At 44.3% G+C, this 18,614-nt stretch overlaps 1 protein-coding gene and 1 non-coding gene across 3 annotated transcripts in view; both read left to right on the top strand.

The window, feature by feature from the left end:
- GDNF (glial cell derived neurotrophic factor) overlaps positions 1-18,614 on the top strand; it is a 60,005-nt gene that overhangs the window by 32,443 nt on the left and 8,948 nt on the right. The gene's annotated exons all lie outside the window — the stretch shown is intronic.
- LOC119926218 lies at positions 11,058-11,195 on the top strand. The gene has a single exon (XR_005450111.1). It is a non-coding gene; the product is annotated as a small nucleolar RNA SNORA7 (small nucleolar RNA).

Here is an 18,614-nt window from a genome sequence, read left to right as displayed (position 1 = left end):
CACCTCCTCAGTGCTTAGAACAGTGCTTTGCACATAGTGCTTAATAAATGCAATTAAGGAAAATACATTGTTTATAGCCAGTGCATTTTCTTAAAAAGGAAAAAGAGCATAGAGAACCCCCAGGGCTTTTATGATATTTGTGTTATTGTGAATGAGCTCGAAGGGTCACTGTTCTGGTTCAGCAAACTTTGTAGAGTCACAGATCCCTGTGGACAATAGGATCTTGATATACTTTTAATATGAAAACCCAGTGCCTGACCTTAAAACCATTATTCCTATGGGGTCTGCAACAGGTGAACTTCACGGTTGCTGCAGTGATTCCAGCCTCATTCTCAATATAAGGAAAAGATGTATGTCATGACAATTGACCCCAGTTCATTGGGAAAGCCTTAGTTTGGCTTAGTACAGTGTGAGCACACAGTACATGCTTAATAAATACTATTATAATATACTATACTATTAGAGAAGCAACATGGCCGGAAAAGCAGCATGACCTAGTGACAACAGCACGGGCTTGGGAGTCAGAGGATGTGGTTTTAATCCCGGCTTTGTCACTTGTCTGCCGTGGAACCTTAGGCAAGTCATTTCACTTCTCTGTGTCTCAGTTACCTCATCTGTAAAATGGGGATTAAGACTGGGAGTCCCGCGTGGGACAACCTGACAATCTAGTATCTACCCCGGTGCTTAGAACAGTGCTTAGCACGTAGTAAGTGCTTAACAAATACCATTATCATTATTATTATTATTATTATTATTACTAGGCCTCTAGTATTATTACTACTAGTCCACAAGCCTCTATTGTCAGCCTTCCATCTGGTCTGATAGTTCACACATTTGATTTCTGATGTCTGGGGCTTTTGGATGGCCGTATCTTTCTTCTCCCCACTGTGTCCTCAGCCTGTTCACTGTTGCTGAATTGAGCTCATCTGGGCTAGTATTGGGGCTAGGGAGCAAGAGGGTGCCAAGTGTGAGTTGCTCCATTTCAATTATTAGTTATTAGAATTAATTAGGCACTATTTTTTGCTGTGTTATCATAGTTTCACTTTTACCTCTCTGTGCTAGCTCTGTTTGGCTTTGGGCTTCTTGTCTGGGAGTCAGAGGACCTTTTTATTTTGATTATGTTTGTTAAGTGCTTACTATGTGCCAGGCACTGTATTAAGAGCCAGGGGTCGATTCAAGATAATCATTCATTCTCATTCATTCATTCATTCAATCATATTTATTGCACGCTTACTGTGTGCAGAGCACTGTACTAAGCACTTGGTTGGACACAGTCCATGTTCCACATGAAGTTCACAGTCTTAATCCCCATTTTTCAGATGAGGTAACCGAGCAGAGAAGTTAAGTGGCTTGACCAAGATCGCACAGTGGACAAGCGGAGGAGCCGGGATTAGAACCCAGGTCCTCTGACTCCTAGTCCCGTGCTTTTCCACTAGGTCATGCTGCTTCCCATTGACCTAGTTTCTAATCCCAGCTCCACCATTCCCCTGCTGTGTGACCTTGAGGAAATCACGGAAATCCATGCCTCAGTTTCCTCATCTATAAAATGAGGAGTCAATATTTGTTCTCCCTCCTATTTTGATTGTGAGCTTCAGGGACTATGTCCAATATCTTGTATCCACTCCAGATCTTAGTACAGTGCTTGGCACATAGTAAGTGCTTAACAAGTACCATAATTATTAACCCCTGACCACTTAGCTCTGAAACTCCTGGGGTAGGAGAAGCCTCAACTTCACATTTTCCATGGTAACAGGCCATTCTGCTCCCTTGGAGTGACTTCAGCTCCCTCCTTTTGCCTCCTCAAAGGCATTATTGGCATTGTTTCACCCTCATTTCCTCTTCCCTTCTCCCCTGCTCCCTGTAACAATCCCCACAGCATTCTGCTCCCTGCCTCACTGGGGAAAGAGGGACTAATACTTCCCTTTCCAACCAGGCTTCCAAGCAAGTGGAACCAATAATAGGAAAGTAAGATTTTTCCCCCTCTCAAGGTCGCACCTGGAAAGTTTCCAGTACCCTACCAGTCTCGATTACAGGAGGGAGAGTCAAGCAGAGGCATATCCATTCCATAGCTTGGCCAGCGGCTAGCGAGTGGAAGGCAATCTGCTACAAGTCAAAATTCACCTGTGTTGGGCAACAGAGGCATGGGAGAGAATCGAGGGCATAGACAAGTTTACAGCATGGAACGAGGCAATGGTAAACCACTTCCATAATTTTTACCAAAAAAAGCCTATGCATACACTACCAGAACAATTGCAGATGGAGGTGGGGCATTCTGGGAGAGATATGTGTCCATGACACCGCTATGGGTTGGAGACGACTCAACAGCATAAGACAAGTTTCTTTCAAGATTATTATTATTACCATCATCATTACATTTCTAACATTCACTGAGTACTTACAATGAGCCAGACACTGAACTACACACTGGAGTCATTAAAAGATAATCACTTTAGTCACAGCCTCTGTTCTACAGGGATCTCGGTGGGAGAAGACAGAAACACAGAACAATAATATACTTCAAATGGCAATGACATTTCAAGCCCTAGTCTGCATCTAGGCAAATCTATGTAATTGACTCAACGTCTTGAGCACCCTCTATTCCTTCAACTTGCCTGATCTCCTGGGCCTCTCCCTTCACTTTGCTTTTTCCTCTGCGTCTATTTTCTACAGCATCCTTCTATTGTCTTTGAGGCTCTCAATCGGTTCTCTTCCTCCTCATTCCTCTCTCACTTCACCCCAGCTTCTCTCAGACCAACCTGTTCAGTATGTTTTGTTCTCATCTTTCTTACCACCAAACTTTTGCTCACTCCCCACCTTCTTCCTGGAACTCCCTCCCGCTTCGCATCCTACAGACCACTGCTCTCCCCATCTTCAAGGCCTTTCTGAAATTAAGTATCCTCCCGGGGGCTTTCCCTGACTATTCTCTCATTCCCCCACCCTATTTCCCCCCTACTTCCACATCTTCCAAACATTTGGGTATTCACTCTCCCTGATATGGAGCTCTTTTGCACATATCTTTATACTCTACTGCTTCCCACACCTCTACTTTATTGTAACGCCTGTCTCTCCTACAGTATTGTAAACTCCTTTGAGGGCAGGGTTAGTGTCTCAACTCTATTGTATTCTCCCAGAAACCCCACACAGAGCCCAGAGCATGTTCTTTTCCAATTAACCAGGGCCAGACCTCATTGCCTACAAACTTCTGGCCATGGGAAGAGTGTGTTGGACACTCTTTAAGGGGTGTCAGAGTGAACTAATACATTACAGGGCTCAAACTTCCAGTATCTCAAAGTAGAAAAGGTGCTTTACCTGTGACCTCTGTTTTGACTCTCAGGGACTGAGGCCTAAAAAAGAGCAGAGCCTTTGCTGAGATCTAGGCAAGAGCTCCAGTGCTGGAGAACAAATTCCTCCTCTGGTGGGAAATCAGAACTGCTAATTCTCAATATCAATTAATGTGGAGTTCAAAAAATGATGGGCTTCACTAATGCAGCAGAAGAATGTGGGTGGGTATCAGAGATTGCTGCTTAGGAATTTCTGGTCAATCCACATCTAACATCAGAGGCAATATTTAGTTATAGTATTTATTGAGCATTTACTGTGTGCAGAGCACTGTTCTAAACAGTTGGTAATAGAGTTGGTAAACACGTTTCCTGCCCAAAGTGAGTTTATGGTCTAGAGGGCGGTAGGAGAGATCAGGCCAAGGAGAGTGTCAGAGAAAGGGATTGGGGAAAGGTGTGCATTGCTCCCAACTGTCCGCCAGCTTGAAATGGTGTCTCTCCACTACCACCCTGTGTAGACTGTAAGCTCCTTTTGGGCATGGATCATGTCTACCAACTCTGTTGTATTATACTTTCCCAAGAACTTAATATACTTCTCTGCACAAAGTCATCAATAAATGCCATTGATTGATTGATTGGAACACCTCCTCTGCCAGCTTCCTCTAGCACCTCTCCAGCTATCAGTCTGCCCATGATCTACTACTGAAGGATAAAATGACTATTACCATAAAAACAGCCCTGCCTATCAGGTGCAATGGGCAATCAATCAGTCAATTAATGGTATTTATTGAGTGCTTGTGTATTAAATGCTTGGTAAAGTGCAATATGGCAATATAGCAGATGCATTCCCTGCCCACAGTGAGCAGCGTGGCTTAATGGATAGAGCATAGGTTTAGGAGTCAAAAGGATTGTAATCCCAGCTTTGCCACTTGTCTGCTGTGTGACCTTGGGCAGGTCACTTCACTTCTCTGGGCCTCTGTTACCTCATCTGTAAAATGGAGATAAAGACTGTGAGCCCCATGAGGGACAGGATCTGTTTCCAACCCAATTAGCTTATATCTGCCCCAGCACGTAGAACAGTAATTGGCACATAGTAAGTGCTTAACACCACAGCTATTATTATTAGAAGGGGAGCAAAACATTAAAATAAATGTCAGATATGTACGGAAGTGCTATGGGGCTAAGGGTGAGATGAATCCTCAAAGGATACAGGTCCAGTTATATAAGAGATGCAGAAGGGAGAGGGAGGAGGGGAAAATGAGGGCAGGGAAGACTTCTTGGAAGAGATGTGATTTTAATAAGGCTTTGAAGGTGGGGAGAGTGGTTGTCTGTCGTATATGAAGGGAGGAGTGTCAGGCCAGAGGGAGGACAGGAACAAGGAGTTGGTGGTGAGATAGATGAGATCACAACATAATGAGTAGATTGGCATTAGAGGAGCAAAACATGCAGGTTGGGTTGTTGTTGGAAATCACTGAAGTAAAGTAGAAGTGGGAGTGCTGACTAAATGTATTAAAGCCAATGGTAAGGAGTGTCTGTTGGATGTGAGGGTAGATGGGCAATCACTGGAGGTTCTTGAGGAGAGGGGAGATGTAGACCGAAAATATTCTTAGAGAAATGACCCAGGCATCATAGTGAAGTATGGACTGGAGTGGGGAGAGAAAGGATGCAGGAAGGTAGGCAAGGAGGTGGGATGTGATAAGTGCTTGGATCAGTGTAGTAGCAGTTTAGATGGAGAGGAAAGGGCAATTTTAGTGATGTGAAGGTCAAACTGACAAGATCTTTTAACAGACTATGTTGGATGAATGAGAGAGACGAGTCAAGGGTCATGCCAAGGTTGTGGGCTTGTGAAACTGGGAGGATGGTGGTTCTCTCAATTATGATGGGGAAGACAGAGTGAGGACAGGGTTTGGGAAGATGAGGAATTCTGCTGGACATACTAAGCTTGAGGTGACATTGGGATGTCCGAGAAGAGATTTTATGAAGGCAGGGGAAAATGAGAGACTGCAGAGAAGGAGTGAGGTCAGGGCTGGAGATATAGATTTGGGAACCATCTGCACAGATGGTAGGTGAAGCTGTGGAAACAAATGATTTTCACCAAGGGAGTGGGTTTTGATGGAGAATATAAGTGTTGTGTGGGGAAGTGGCCCAGGTATCCGTTGGGTAACTGAGAAAGGGGAGTTTCATGTCACTGAAGCCCAAGAGAGACACTGGACTGATTACAATGAGGATTACAGTCCTCTAGACTGTAAGCTCGTTGTGGATAGGAAACATGTCTGTTTATTGTTGTATTGTACTCTACCAAGCATTTAGTACAGTGCTCTGCACACAGTAAACGCCCAATAAATATGATTGAATGAATGCATATCTTAGCATGAGAAAGCATTAAGGTGAGAATGTGGGGAAGATAGAACAATGACTGTGAAGAACTTAAAACCAAGTGCTGATAGTTCATGTGCAGAAAATTTAATGCTGAGTGGACAAAGTATGAAAAAAAATTAGTTTTCTCGGTCCCTATCTGAATAGTAATAATAATAATGGCATTTATTAAGTGCTTACTATGTACAAAGCACTGTTCTAAGCGCTGGGGAAGTTACAATGTGATCAGGTTGTCCCACGGGGGGCTCACAGTCTTCATCCCCATTTTACAGATGAGAGAACTGAGGCCCAGAGAAGTTAAGTGACTTGCCCAAAGTCACACAGCTGACAAGTGGCGGAGGCAGGATTTGAACCCATGACCTCTGACTCCAAAGCCTGGGCTCTTTCCACTGAGCCACGCTGCTTCTCTACAGCATGGAATACATGTCCACGGCATTTATTGAGTGTCTGCTGGGCCCTTGGGTAGGTGCAAAATAGGTCAAAAGTGCCCTCCCTGTCTTCATGGAGCTTACCATCTAATCGGGGAAGGAGGATGCATAAAATTACGAACATTCTGTAGCTAAAAGTGAGAAAACAGACATGAATAATGAAAATGCATTGAATAAATGAAGAGTATGAGAGCCAAGGTGAGTTGATGGGAAGACAAAGGCTCCTGGTGGTGGAAAGGTTGAAAGGGGAGAAGGATGTGGTTTGGCGAAGGTGAGGATGGAGGGAGTTCTAGGTAAATGGAAAGATGTGAGCAAGGTATTGGGGAAGGGAGAGATGAGAGTGAATTTGTTCAATGTTCACTATGTGCCAAAGCACTGTACTAGGCGCAGGACTAATAATAATAATAATGATGATGGCATTTATTAAGCACTTACTATGTGCAAAGCACTGTTCTAAGTGCTAGGGAGGTTACAAGGTGATCAGTTTGTCCCACGGGGGCGTCACAGTCTTAATCCACATTTTATAGATGAGGTAACTGAGGCCCAGAGAAGTTAAATGACTTGCCCAAAGTCACACAGCTGACAATTGGCAGAGCTGGGATTTGAACCCATGACCTCTGACTCCAAATCCCGTGCTCTTTCCACTGAGCCATGCTGCTTCTCTTGATACTATCAGATCATGCACAGTGTCTGTCCTACACAGGGCTCACGGTCTAGGGTGGAGGGAGAAGTATTTTACCCCCACTGTGCAGTTGAGGAAAGTGAGGCCCAGAGAAGTTAAGTGAGTTAACTGAAGTCATACAGGTGGTAAGTTGCGGGGCTGGGATTAGAACCCTGGACTCCAGGCTCCCAGTTCTGTGGAGTTAGCGGGAGGCCTAGTGGTATAAGCAAGGTCACTTAGCTTCTCCGTGCCTCAGTTTCCTCTTCTGTAAAATGGAGATGAAATGCTTGTTCTTCCTCTCCAAAAAACTGTGAGCCCCATGTAGGGCAGGGATTGTGTCCAATCTGATTATCTTGTATCTACCTCAGTGGTTAACATGGTAGGCTCTCAACAAACATTACAGTTTTGGGGGTTTTTTGAGGCCATGCCAGAGCTAAGAAAGATTCAGGAGCCAGAAACCCAAACCATCGCAGAGTGGAGTGGATTCTGTTCAGTGTTAGAAAACTTTAGTGACTCTTTCCATCACACCATACTGCCTCCTGTTAGGAGTGTGGATGATTCTGTAGGTGAGCTCTTCTCTCTGGGCCCGTCCCGCCACCGACCCCCGGCCCACGTCCTCCCCCTGGCCTGGAATGCCCTCCCTTCACACATCCGCCCTTCCTCCCTTCAAAGCCCTACTGAGAGCTCACCTCCTCCAAGAGGCCTTCCCAGACCGAGCCCCCTATTTCCTCTCCTCTTCCTCATCCCCCCCCACCTCCTTCCCATCCCCACAACAACTGTACATATGTTTGTACAGATTTATTACCCTATTTATTTTACTTGTACATATTTACTATTCTATTTATTTTGTTAATGATGTGCATTTAGCGTCAAGTCTATTCTGACGACTTGACACTTGTCCACATGTTTTGTTTAGTTGCCCGTCTCCCCCTTCTAGACTGTGAGCCCGTTGTCGGTTAGGGACCATCTCTATATGTCGCCAACTTGTACTTCCCAAGCGCTTAGTACAGTGCTCTGCACACCGTAAGCGATCAGTAAATACGATTGAATGAATGAATGAAATGAATGAATCTGAGGAAATCCCAAATGTCCCACAATATATTTGCCGTCAATTTTCAGCTGTGATTTTATTGTGCTCACTTGGGCCTGCTGAATTACTCTAAGCAGTTTCCAAGAACAGGACCCTGTCAAAGAGCTGCCTGATTGTCAAGACCAAATTCAGGTTTTAAGGGTTTTATTTCAACCAGAGCTAACACTGGTAATCGGATCTAAAGTAACTTGAATATCTACTTTGTTTATTTGAGCATTTAGCATGCTCTTACATGACTTAAATCACGTACCATAGAGTTCGCTAAGCCTATAAGCTATTCCTTTAAACCGGAGATTGCCTTTTCAAAACAAATACTTCTCTGGTTCATTCATTTATTCTTTCATTCAGTAGTGTGTGTATGTATATGTATACACATGCATAAATGTATACATATACACACTACTGAATATACACATATATATGTATGTATTATATATATTTTATATATGTATTTTAAATGGTATCTGTTAAGCACTTTCATTTAGTTCAGTGAATTGAGTTCAATCGTATTTATTGAGTGCTTACTGTGTGCAGAGTGCTGCTCTTAGAAGAGTTTTTGACAAGTGCTTAACAAATACCATACAAAAAAATATAGTGAGTAATGTGCACATGCTAGGATGGCTTCAGGGTAAAAGCATTTTCACACAGAAAAATGCAAAAGTCTTTCAATGGATTCTGAATTGTGACTAAAATGTATTTGATCATTTTTAATTGCATGAGCCTCCACTTCAGGTAGACTTGTTTTTGTATCCTACTGCATCTCAGTGTGTCTGAGAAATGATCGGGTATTGGGCACTTAATGCTGAAACTGTCTTTACGGGTGAAGGGAACATTTTACCAAAGGCCTCAATTAGATTGGTGAGTAAAGAAGAGCTACGTTCTCCAGAATCTTATTTTAGGGAACAAATCCAAGTCAAGTCCCATCTTGTAACATTTGACTAAAGAACCTGCCAGGGGATCCCAGGAAGAAATATAAACGTGGGAGCGGATTGGAAGGCCCCACAAAAGACAGGGTTTTTCAGCCTGCCTAGGTTGCATTCATCTGGACAGAATGTGTGGGTCTTCCCAATTCATCCATGCAGTAGCATTTACTCACCGTCATTTGTGTGCACAGTTTCTGTGGGTAGAGCACTGCTCAGGGGGGATCTTCTGTGGGTAGAACACTGCACCAAGTGCTTACTCAACCGATCAATCAATTGTATTTATTGAGAACTTCTGTGTGCGAAGCTCTGTTCTAAACGCTTGGGAGACTACAACATAGATTTGGTAGAAATGTTCCCTGCCCTCAAGGAGCTTACAGTCTAGAGGGGGAGACAAAAAATAAATTAAGGAAATGTACATAAGTACTGGGGCCTGAGGGTGCGGTGAACAAAGGGAGCAAATCCAAGGGTAAAGGTGACACAGAAGTGAGGGGGAGTAGGGGAAATGAGAGCTTAGTTGGGAAAGGTCTCTTGGAGGAGGTATGATTTCAAAAAGGTTTTGAAGGTGGAAAGGGCTTTCGGATATGAAGGGGAGGGCATTCCAGGCCAGAGACAGGATGTGGGTGAGGGGTCAGTGATGAGATAGATGAGATCGAAGTACAGGGAGTAGGTTGGAGTTAGAGGAGTAAAGTGAGTGTGCTGGGTTGTAGAAGGAAATCAGCAAGGTGAAGACAGAAGGAGCAAGGTGATTGAGTGCTTTAAGGTCTATGGTAAGAAGCAGCGTGGCTCAGTGGAAAGAGCATAGTCTTGGGAGTTAGAGGTCGTGGGTTCTAATCCCACCTCTGCCACTTGTCAGCTGCGTGACTTTGGGCAAGTCACTTAACTTCTCTCTGCCTCAGTTACCTCATCTGTAAAATGAGGATTAAGACTGTGAGCCCCACGTGGGGCAACCTGATGATCTTATATCTACCCCAGCACTTAGAACAGTGCTTAGTACATAGTAAGCACTTATCAAATACGATTATTATGGTAAGAAGTTCCTGTTTGATACAGAGGTGGATGTACAACCCCTGGGGGTTCTTTAGGAGTGGGGAGACATGGACCAAACCTTTTTTAGAAAAATGATCTGGGCAGAAGAGTGAAGGATGAACTGGAGTGGGGAGAGAGGGGAGACCATGAGGTCAGCAAGGAGGCAGATGCAATAGTCAAGGCAGGATAGGTTAAGTGCTTCGATCAGCATAGTACTGTTTTGGATGGAGAGGAAAGGGTGGGCTTTAGTGATATTGTGAAGGTTGGATCAACAGGACTTGGTGACAGATTGAATGTGTGGGTTGAATAGAGAAACGAGCTGAGGATAATGCCAAGTATAAGGGCTTGTGAGACAGGGAGGATGGTGGTACTGTCTACTGAGACAGAAAAGTCATGGGGAGGACGGGGTTACAGTGGGAAGATGAGGAGTTCTGTTTTGGAAATGTTAGGTTTGAGGTGTCAGCGGGATATCCAAGTAGATGTAGGTAGAGCACTGCACTGAGTGCCTACTGTGGTAAAGTGCTATACCAGGTTCAGGGGAAGAAAAATACAAGTAAAAGGGAAGAGATAGGCACAGATAACATATACGTTTATAGTGGGAACAGGGGGAAAAAGCAAGAATATGGAAAAAATAAATGTCAATGAAGTACATACATTGACACATATGCTTAGTGTGGCTGTTGTGGTCATAGAAGCTGGGGAAAAGTTCCCTGGAGGAGGTGGAATTTCATGAGGACTTGGAATTAGGATTCTCTCCCCCTTAGAACAAGAGTCCCCTGTAGGACACGGACTGTGTCTGACTTTTTTTTTATGGTATTTGTTAAGTGTTTATTATGTGACAGGCACTGTTCTAAGTGCTGGGGCAGATACAAGGTAGATACAGGTTGGACAGAGTCCTTGTTCCACAGAGGGCTCACAGATGAAAACTCCATTTTACAGATTAGGTAACTGAGGCATAAAGAAGTGAAGTGATTTGCCCAAGGTCACACAGCAGGCAGGTAGCAGAGTCAGGAATAGAACCCAGGTCCCTGTGACTCCCAGTCTCCTGCTCTCTCCACTAGGACATGCTGTTCCTGATTAACTTGTACTTATCGCAGTGCTTAAAACAGTGCTTGATATATAGTAAGCGCTTAACTCCCATTATTATTAATAATTATTATTATGGGAAGAGATGGGGTCCAGATAGGAAGAAGGACATGACTAGTGGATGGGAGGCAGGAAAGTCAAGAGAACAGTAGAGTTAGGAAAGGAATTTGAGATGAATAAAGAGGATGGCCCCTCTCAGGGTCGCATCTGGAGAGTTTCCAGTACTTTACCAGTCACGACTACGGGAGGGAGAGTCAAGCAGAGGCATATCCATTTCATTGCTAGCTTGGACAATGGCTAGCGAGTTGAAGGCAATCTGCTACAAGTCAAAACTCACCTGTGCTGGGCAGCAGTGGTGTGGGAGAGAGTTGAGGGCAGAGACTCGTTTACGGCACGGAAGGAGGCAATGGTAAACCGCTTCCATATTTTTACCAAGAAAACTCTATGGATCCACTACCAGAATGATTGCAGGTGGACGTGGGGCTTCCTTGGAGAGAAGCGTCTGTGGCGTCGCTATGGGTCGGACACGACTTGACAGCATAAGACAACAAAAACAAAGAGGGTGGCCTGTAAAGAGCAGCTGAAGAGATAATGATAATAATTCATTCATTCATTCAATCGTATTGATTGAGCGCTTACTGTGTGCAGAGCACTGTACTAAGCACTTGGGAAGTACAAGTTGGCAACATATAGAGACAGTCCCTACCCAACAGTGGGCTCACAGTCTAGAAGGGGGAGACAGACAACAAAACAGAACGTATTAACCAAATAAAATAAATAGAATATGTACAAATAAAATAGAGTAATAAATACGTACAAACATATATACATATATATAGGTGTTGTGGGGAGGGGAAGGAGGTAAGGCCGGGGGATGGGGAGGAGAAGGAGTGGGAGAGGAAGGAGGGGGCTCAGGCTGGGAAGGCCTCCTGGAGGAGGTGAGCTCTCAGTAGGGCTTTGAAGGGAGGAAGAGAGCTAGCTTGGCGGATGTGTGGAGGGACGGCATTTCAGGCCAGGGGGAGGATGTGGGCCGGGGGTCGACAGCAGGACAGGTGAGAACAAGGTACGGTGAGGAGGTTAGCGGCAGAGGAGTGGAGGGTGCAGGCTGGGCTGTAGAAGAAGAGAAGGGAGGTGAGGTAGGAGGGGGTGAGGTAATGGAAAGCCTTGAAGCCAAGGGTGAGGAGTTTTTGCCTGATGCGTAGGTTGATTGGTAGCCACTGGAGACTTTTGAGGAGGGGAGTAACATGCCCAGAGCGTTTCTGGACAAAGACAATCCAGGCAGCGGCATGAAGTATGGAGTGAAGTGGGGAGAGAGAGGAGGATGGGAGATCAGAGAGGAGGCTGATGGAGTAATCCAGTCGGGATAGGATGAGAGATTGAACCAGCAGGGTAGCGGTCTGGATGGAGAGGAAAGGGCGGATCTTGGCGATGTTGCGGAGCTGAGACCAGCAGGTTTTGGTGATGGCTTGGATGTGAGGGGTGAACGAGAGAGCGGAGTCGAAGATGACACCAAGGTTGCGAGCTTGTGAGACGGGAAGGATGGTTATGCCGTCAACAGTGGTGGGAAAGTCAAGGAGAGGGCAGGGTTTGGGAGGGAAGATAAGGAGTTCAGTCTTAGACATGTTGAGTTTTAGATTGTGGGCAGACATCCAGATGGAGATGTCCTGAAGGCAGGAGGAGATGCGAGCCTGGAGGGAGGGAGAGAGAGCAGGGGCAGAGATGTAGATTTGGGTGTCATCAACGTAGAGATGATAGTTGAAGCCGTGGGAGCGAATGAGTTCACCAAGGGAGTGAGTGTAGATAGAGAACAGAAATGGACTGAGAACTGACCCTTGAGAAACCCCTACAGTAAGGGGATGGGAGGGGGAGGAGAAGCCCACAAAAGAGACTGAGAATGAACGGCCAGAGAGATAAGAGGAGAACCAGGAGAGGACAGAGTCTGTGAAGCCAAGGTTGGATAGCATGTTGAGGAGAAGGGGGTGGTCCACAGTGTCGAAGGCAGCTGAGAGGTCGAGGAGCATTAGGATAGAGTATGAGCCATTGGATTTGGCAAGCAGGAGGTCATTGGTGACCTTTGAGAGGGCAGTTTCCGTGGAATGTTGGGGATAGAAACCAGATTGGAGGGGGTCGAGGAGAGAGTTGGCATTGAGGAATTTGAGGCAGCGCATGTAGATGACTCGTTCAAGGAGTTTGGAAAGGAATGGTAGGAGGGAGGTAGGGCGATAACTAGAAGGTGAGGTGGGGTCAAGAGAGGGTAATAATAATAATAATATTATATTAATAATAACAATAATAATGATGGTGTTGGTTAAGTGCTTACTATGTGTCAAGCACTGTTCTTAGCACTGGGGTAGAGACAAGCTAATCAGGTTAGAAACAGTCCCAGTCCCATGTAGGTCTCACAGTCTTCATCCTCATTTTACAGATGAGGGAACTGAGGCACAGAGAAGTGAAGTGACTTGCCCAAGGTGACACAGCAGACAAGTGTCAGAGCTGGAATTAGAACCCAGGTCCTTGAGATCAGATGGGTAAGAGCACAGGCTTTGGAGTCAGAGGTCATGGGTTCAAATCCCGGTTCTGCCAATTGTCAACTGTGTGACCTTGGGCAAGTCACTTCACTTCTCTGTGCCTCAGTTACCTCATCTGCAAAATGGGGATTAAGACTGTGAGCCCCCCATGGGACAATCTGATCACTTTGTAACCTCCCCAGCTCTTAGAACAGTGCTTTGCACATAGTAAGCACTTAATAAATGCCATCATCATCATCATTATTATTATTAAGAAGGAGGATGCTGGTGGAGGGACTTGAGATCAATGATCAGAAGCTTCTTTTTGATGTGGGGAAAATGATTGGTTTTCATTTTCCCAATGAGGAGTGGGGAAATGTCTGTGAGTCATAGTAGAAGACTGCAAGCTACAATTGCTGCTGCTCAGTTCACACAAGTCACCGACTGACCCCTACAATTCATCTGGTTAGAAATCATTGGTCTTTTGGGACAGAATATTGACGTGGCTTGTGTAATTGTTGTTTCCATCAGCATCATAACTGGGTTTATTAAGCACTTACAATATGCCAAGTACTATGCTAAGGGCTGGGCTAGATACCAGATAATGCGATCAGATACAGTCCCTGGTCCACACGGTCTCACAGTATGAGAGGGAGAGAGTACAGGTATTTTATCCCCAATTTCAGATAAATTAAATAACCCAAGGACCCACAGAAAAAAAAATCAGTCATATTTATTAAGCGCTTACTAAATGCAGAGACGGTTCTAAGCGCTTGGGAGAGTATAACATAGTTGGTAGGCATGTTCCCTGTCGACAAGGCCAAACTGAGAATAGAATCTGAGTCTCCTAACTGCCAGTGCTGTGTGCTTGCCACTAAGCCAGGGCACAGGAATGCTGAAGGCCCTATTTGGGGGTCCATTGGCCATATCTCTGTGGAAATGGGAGGTCTGATGAATGTCCCACTCATCAACCAGAATCCACCAAGACGAGTTTCTTCTGGGAGTTGAGACCCTGGAATTGCAATCTGTGGAGATTCCCAAATGTCTGGGCTCGGGAATCCATCTGGAAGACAGAACTTCAGCTTCCTTTGTGATTTCATCATATAAGTGCCTTCATCTTTGTCTGTTTTCCAACATTAATGTCCATGCGATGTGTTCAGTGTGAGCACTTAAGTTTATTCCGTTTTCAGTGAAGGGAAAAGTAAACATTTACTTCAGAATCCTAAGCTCTCACTTTTCTGCTTTCCAAATGCAGTAACATTAATATAGCCATTAGCAAGTTGGTGAGGATATTTTTACCCGAAGAGAAAATCTTTAAATGGCCTTGTTAAACCCACCCTTTGAATCTTCTAGACTGTGAGCCCATTGTTGGGTATGGATTGTCTCTGTTACTGAATTACACTTTCCAAGCACGTAGTACAGTGCTCTGCACACATTAAGTGCTCAATAAATACGATTGAATAAATGAATTTAGTGTTTCTGACCATATGCAGAGAAGGACCTTACATCTTCAGATTACTGAATCCTCACCTAAATGAGGAGACAGGCAGGATTACTGGGTGACAAGGTCATTTCCCAGAAAGGTTTTAAGTCTGAAAAGAGAACAGCATTTGTTTGCTACAGTAATTGTTTGACAATCATTGTTCAGCCCACAGGCTGAAGCTTGCTTTTGTAAAACCCCCTCACTATTTTCCACTTCCAACTTCCAACTTGTATAGTACATTTTTGGAGGAAAAGTTAATCGTTTTGCATATTCTAGGGGGACTTCAAACCTTGAGGGTCACATAACCAACTTAGAAACAGATTCACTACATTGGATATGACAGGTCGGAGGGTTTGCCCTACTTTATGGAACATGCCTGAAAAGGAAAACACGATATTAGTCTTCTAATTAAGAACATCTTTTAAAACTACAACTATATACGTCTTTTCACAGTTCAGATGTTCAAAACAGTGAAGGTGATGTGAGAAGCAGCATAGTCCAGTGGACAGGTCTCTAATCCCCACTCCCTCACTTGTCTAATGTGTGACCTTGGGCAAGTCGCTTCATTTCTCCGTGCCTCAGTAACCTCATCTGTAAAATGGGGATTAAGACTGTGAGCCCGATGTGGGGCAGGGACTTTGTCCAACCTGATTAGCTTTTATCTACCCCAGCACTTAGTACAGTGCTTGGCACCTAGTAAAGTGTTTAATGAATACCATTTAAAAAAGCATATCAAGTGAACATAGCTTAAATAACCTCCTGCCTTATTTGTGGTAGGTGAGCTCATTTTTCAGGCATTTGACTTGAATGTCCACATCACGGGACAATTATCCAAATATTTCAAAACAAGGGTCATCTCTTTGACAATGTCCGCCCAGATCTGCCTTCTAATGGTACATCCTTCCATGTCCTGGTTTTAAGGCAAAGGCTCTACAAGTTTTTCTGGTGGCCAGTCTACTATTGTCCCTAACCCCATCTCTCTCTCTAATTGTAATTGTTAAGCACTTACTATGCACTACACACTATATACTTACTAAATGCTAAGGGCTGGAGTAGATATAAGATAATCAGGTTGGACACAGCCTACATTCCACAAGGAACTCACAGTCTTAACCCCCATTTTACAGATGAAGTAACCAAGGCACAGAGAAGTTAAGTGACTTGCCCAAAGTCACACAGCAGACAAGTGGAGGAGCCAGGATTAGAACCCAGGTTCTCTAACTCTCAGGCCAGGCTCTTTTCAGGAGACCATACTGCTTTTCATAAGTAGGTTACCTAGGGGGCAAAGGCCCTCCTACAGTCTTTAAGGTGGCAAGCTTAGAGAGTGAAGAAATGAGGTGACCATTTAAAAAGTCCTCTCCATTTTGAAGACTGGTGAGAACCAGACCCAGAAAAATTCCTCGGCCCAAATCATTAGATGGTTCCTTCCTGACCTTCTTCCTCTCCTCCCCCTCCCCGCCCCACCGCACTACCTTGTCTTGTAAGCATGTGAATTTTTATTATTATGATGATGATGTTTGTTAAGCCTTACTCTGTGTCAAACACTTCTAAGTGCTGAGGTAGATATAAAATTAATCAGGTTGGACACAGGCTCTGTCCCACATGGCGCTCTCAAAGTACGAATTTCTGTTCATAATGCCAGAAGATGAGACAAGTTTCTAAAGCCTAAAGAAAAAGCATCTGTTAAAGGGAGGAAGTGGGAGGCGGACATCAGAGGAAGTTATGCTGGGCAGGAGGTGAGAAAAGAGTTTTACATTTCTTGGACTTTGCCTTTCACGATACTCCAGTCTGTTCTGAATAATAATAATGGTATTTGTTAAGCACTTACTATGAGCCAGGCATTGTACTAAATGCTGGGGTAGAGACAAGATAACTGGGTCAGAAACAGATCCTGTCCCTCATGGGGCTCACAGTCTTTATCCTCATTTTACAGATGAGGTAACTGAGGCCCAGAGAAATGAAGCGACTTGCCCGAGGCCACATAGTGGACAAGTGGCAGAGTCAGGATTAGAACCCATGACCTTCTGACTCACTAGGCCTGTGTTCTAGCCACTACACCATGCTGCTTCTCATAGGAAAGAAAGTGAAGGGATCGCTGGGTTTGTCATCCACTTCAGTGATGCACAAGTCACTGAGCATGCACTTCAGGAGCCGGGTGAAAGGATACAGTAGTTATCAATCAGTCAGTGATATTTACTGAAGGCTTACTGTGTATGAAACACTGTACTAAGTGGTTGGGAAAGAATAATACAATAGAATGGTAGGCATGTTCCTTGCCCGCAGGAAGTTTACTGGTGTTCTTCTACGAAACCACCCCGCAAACTTCATTTATGCAGGTGTTCTGGAGTCTGCTTGGATCATTTCAGTGCAAGTTGCAGGCTAGAGAACTGTAGCAGGATTGTGTATTGCATTATGGGAGCTAAATAATAACAATTGCAACAGTGTTAATCCCCATTTTACAGATGAGGTAACTGAGGCACAGAGAAGTTAAGTTACTTGCCCAAGATCACACAACAGAAAAGGGGTGGAGCCAGGAAAGGCCTGCTAATAGGTAGATCAGGAACATGTCTGTAGTGAGGCTAGGGTGTAGGCAAACTGGTCTGGGAATGACCTGATTATCTTGTACCCCAGCGTTTAGTACAGTGCTTGGCACATAGTAAGTGCTTAACAATGCTATTATTATTATTAGTAGTAGTAGTAGCTAAAAAAGTCCCTTTTATGCTTTTATCCAGCTGAACAGTTCCTAGAAGTTTCAGTTTATCAATTCCTAATAATTCTCTTTAATGGGTGGGATACAGTGTGGCCTAATGGAAAGAACATGAGCTCGGGAGTCAGAAGATCTGGATTCTAGTGCCAGCTCCGTTTCTGGCCTGCTGTGATATTTGAGGCAAAGTTCTCAGGCTTTCTGTGCCTCAGTTCCCTTATCTGCAAAATGGGGCTACGATGCCTACTTTCTATCCCTCTTCAACTATAAGCCCCCTGTGGGGCAGGACAGGGACTGTGATCTGGTATCTGCCCCAGTGTTTAGCCAGTGTTTGGCATGTAGTAATAAACATGATAACTAACTGAAAAACAAAACCACTACAAAGCATAATAAACTGACCAAAAATGACTATGGGGCTCATTCTATGCAGTGTCTCACACACATACACACACACAAACACACACAAGAATGCTTAATAAATGTTATTTTACTTATTCAACAATTCTGACCGTCTAATTATACAACTTATTGAAATATTTACTTTATATTGTTGATTCTGATAAATAAAAGGCAAACTGTCATGTACTAGAAACAATGTGAAGTTTAATACAATGTAATTCCATTCTAACGGAATGGCTCAGGATCAAGTATTTTCTAAACTTGGCTTTCCCAGAGAAGTGGAAATCCAGAACCCAGTCCCCTGGGCCACTCTCTCCTCTCTCCACCAACCCCTGCTCGGCTCCTTAATGAGAAAAACGCAAAGGTAAAACTTAGTTGCTGCGGAAAAGTTGATAGTTAAGTGGGAAAGCCTGCCACTCTCTGCATGCTGGCTTTGCCAATAATAATAATGGCATTTATTAAGCACTTATTATGTGCAAAGCACTGTTCTAAGAGCTGGTGCCACTGATCCTTCTAGATGGCATGCTTCTTGTGGGCAGGGAACACATCTACTAACTCTGTTGTACTCTCCCAAGTGTTTAGTGCAGTGCTCTGCACACAGTAAGTGCTCAATAAATACAACATAAGGAGGGGATGCTATATTCAGCAAGCTC

Source organism: Tachyglossus aculeatus, chromosome 3 (assembly GCF_015852505.1).
Source record: "Tachyglossus aculeatus isolate mTacAcu1 chromosome 3, mTacAcu1.pri, whole genome shotgun sequence".
NCBI classification, from domain to species: domain Eukaryota; kingdom Metazoa; phylum Chordata; class Mammalia; order Monotremata; family Tachyglossidae; genus Tachyglossus; species Tachyglossus aculeatus.
Note: the sequence above shows the minus strand (reverse complement) of the source record. Positions and strands in the feature narration are given on the sequence as shown.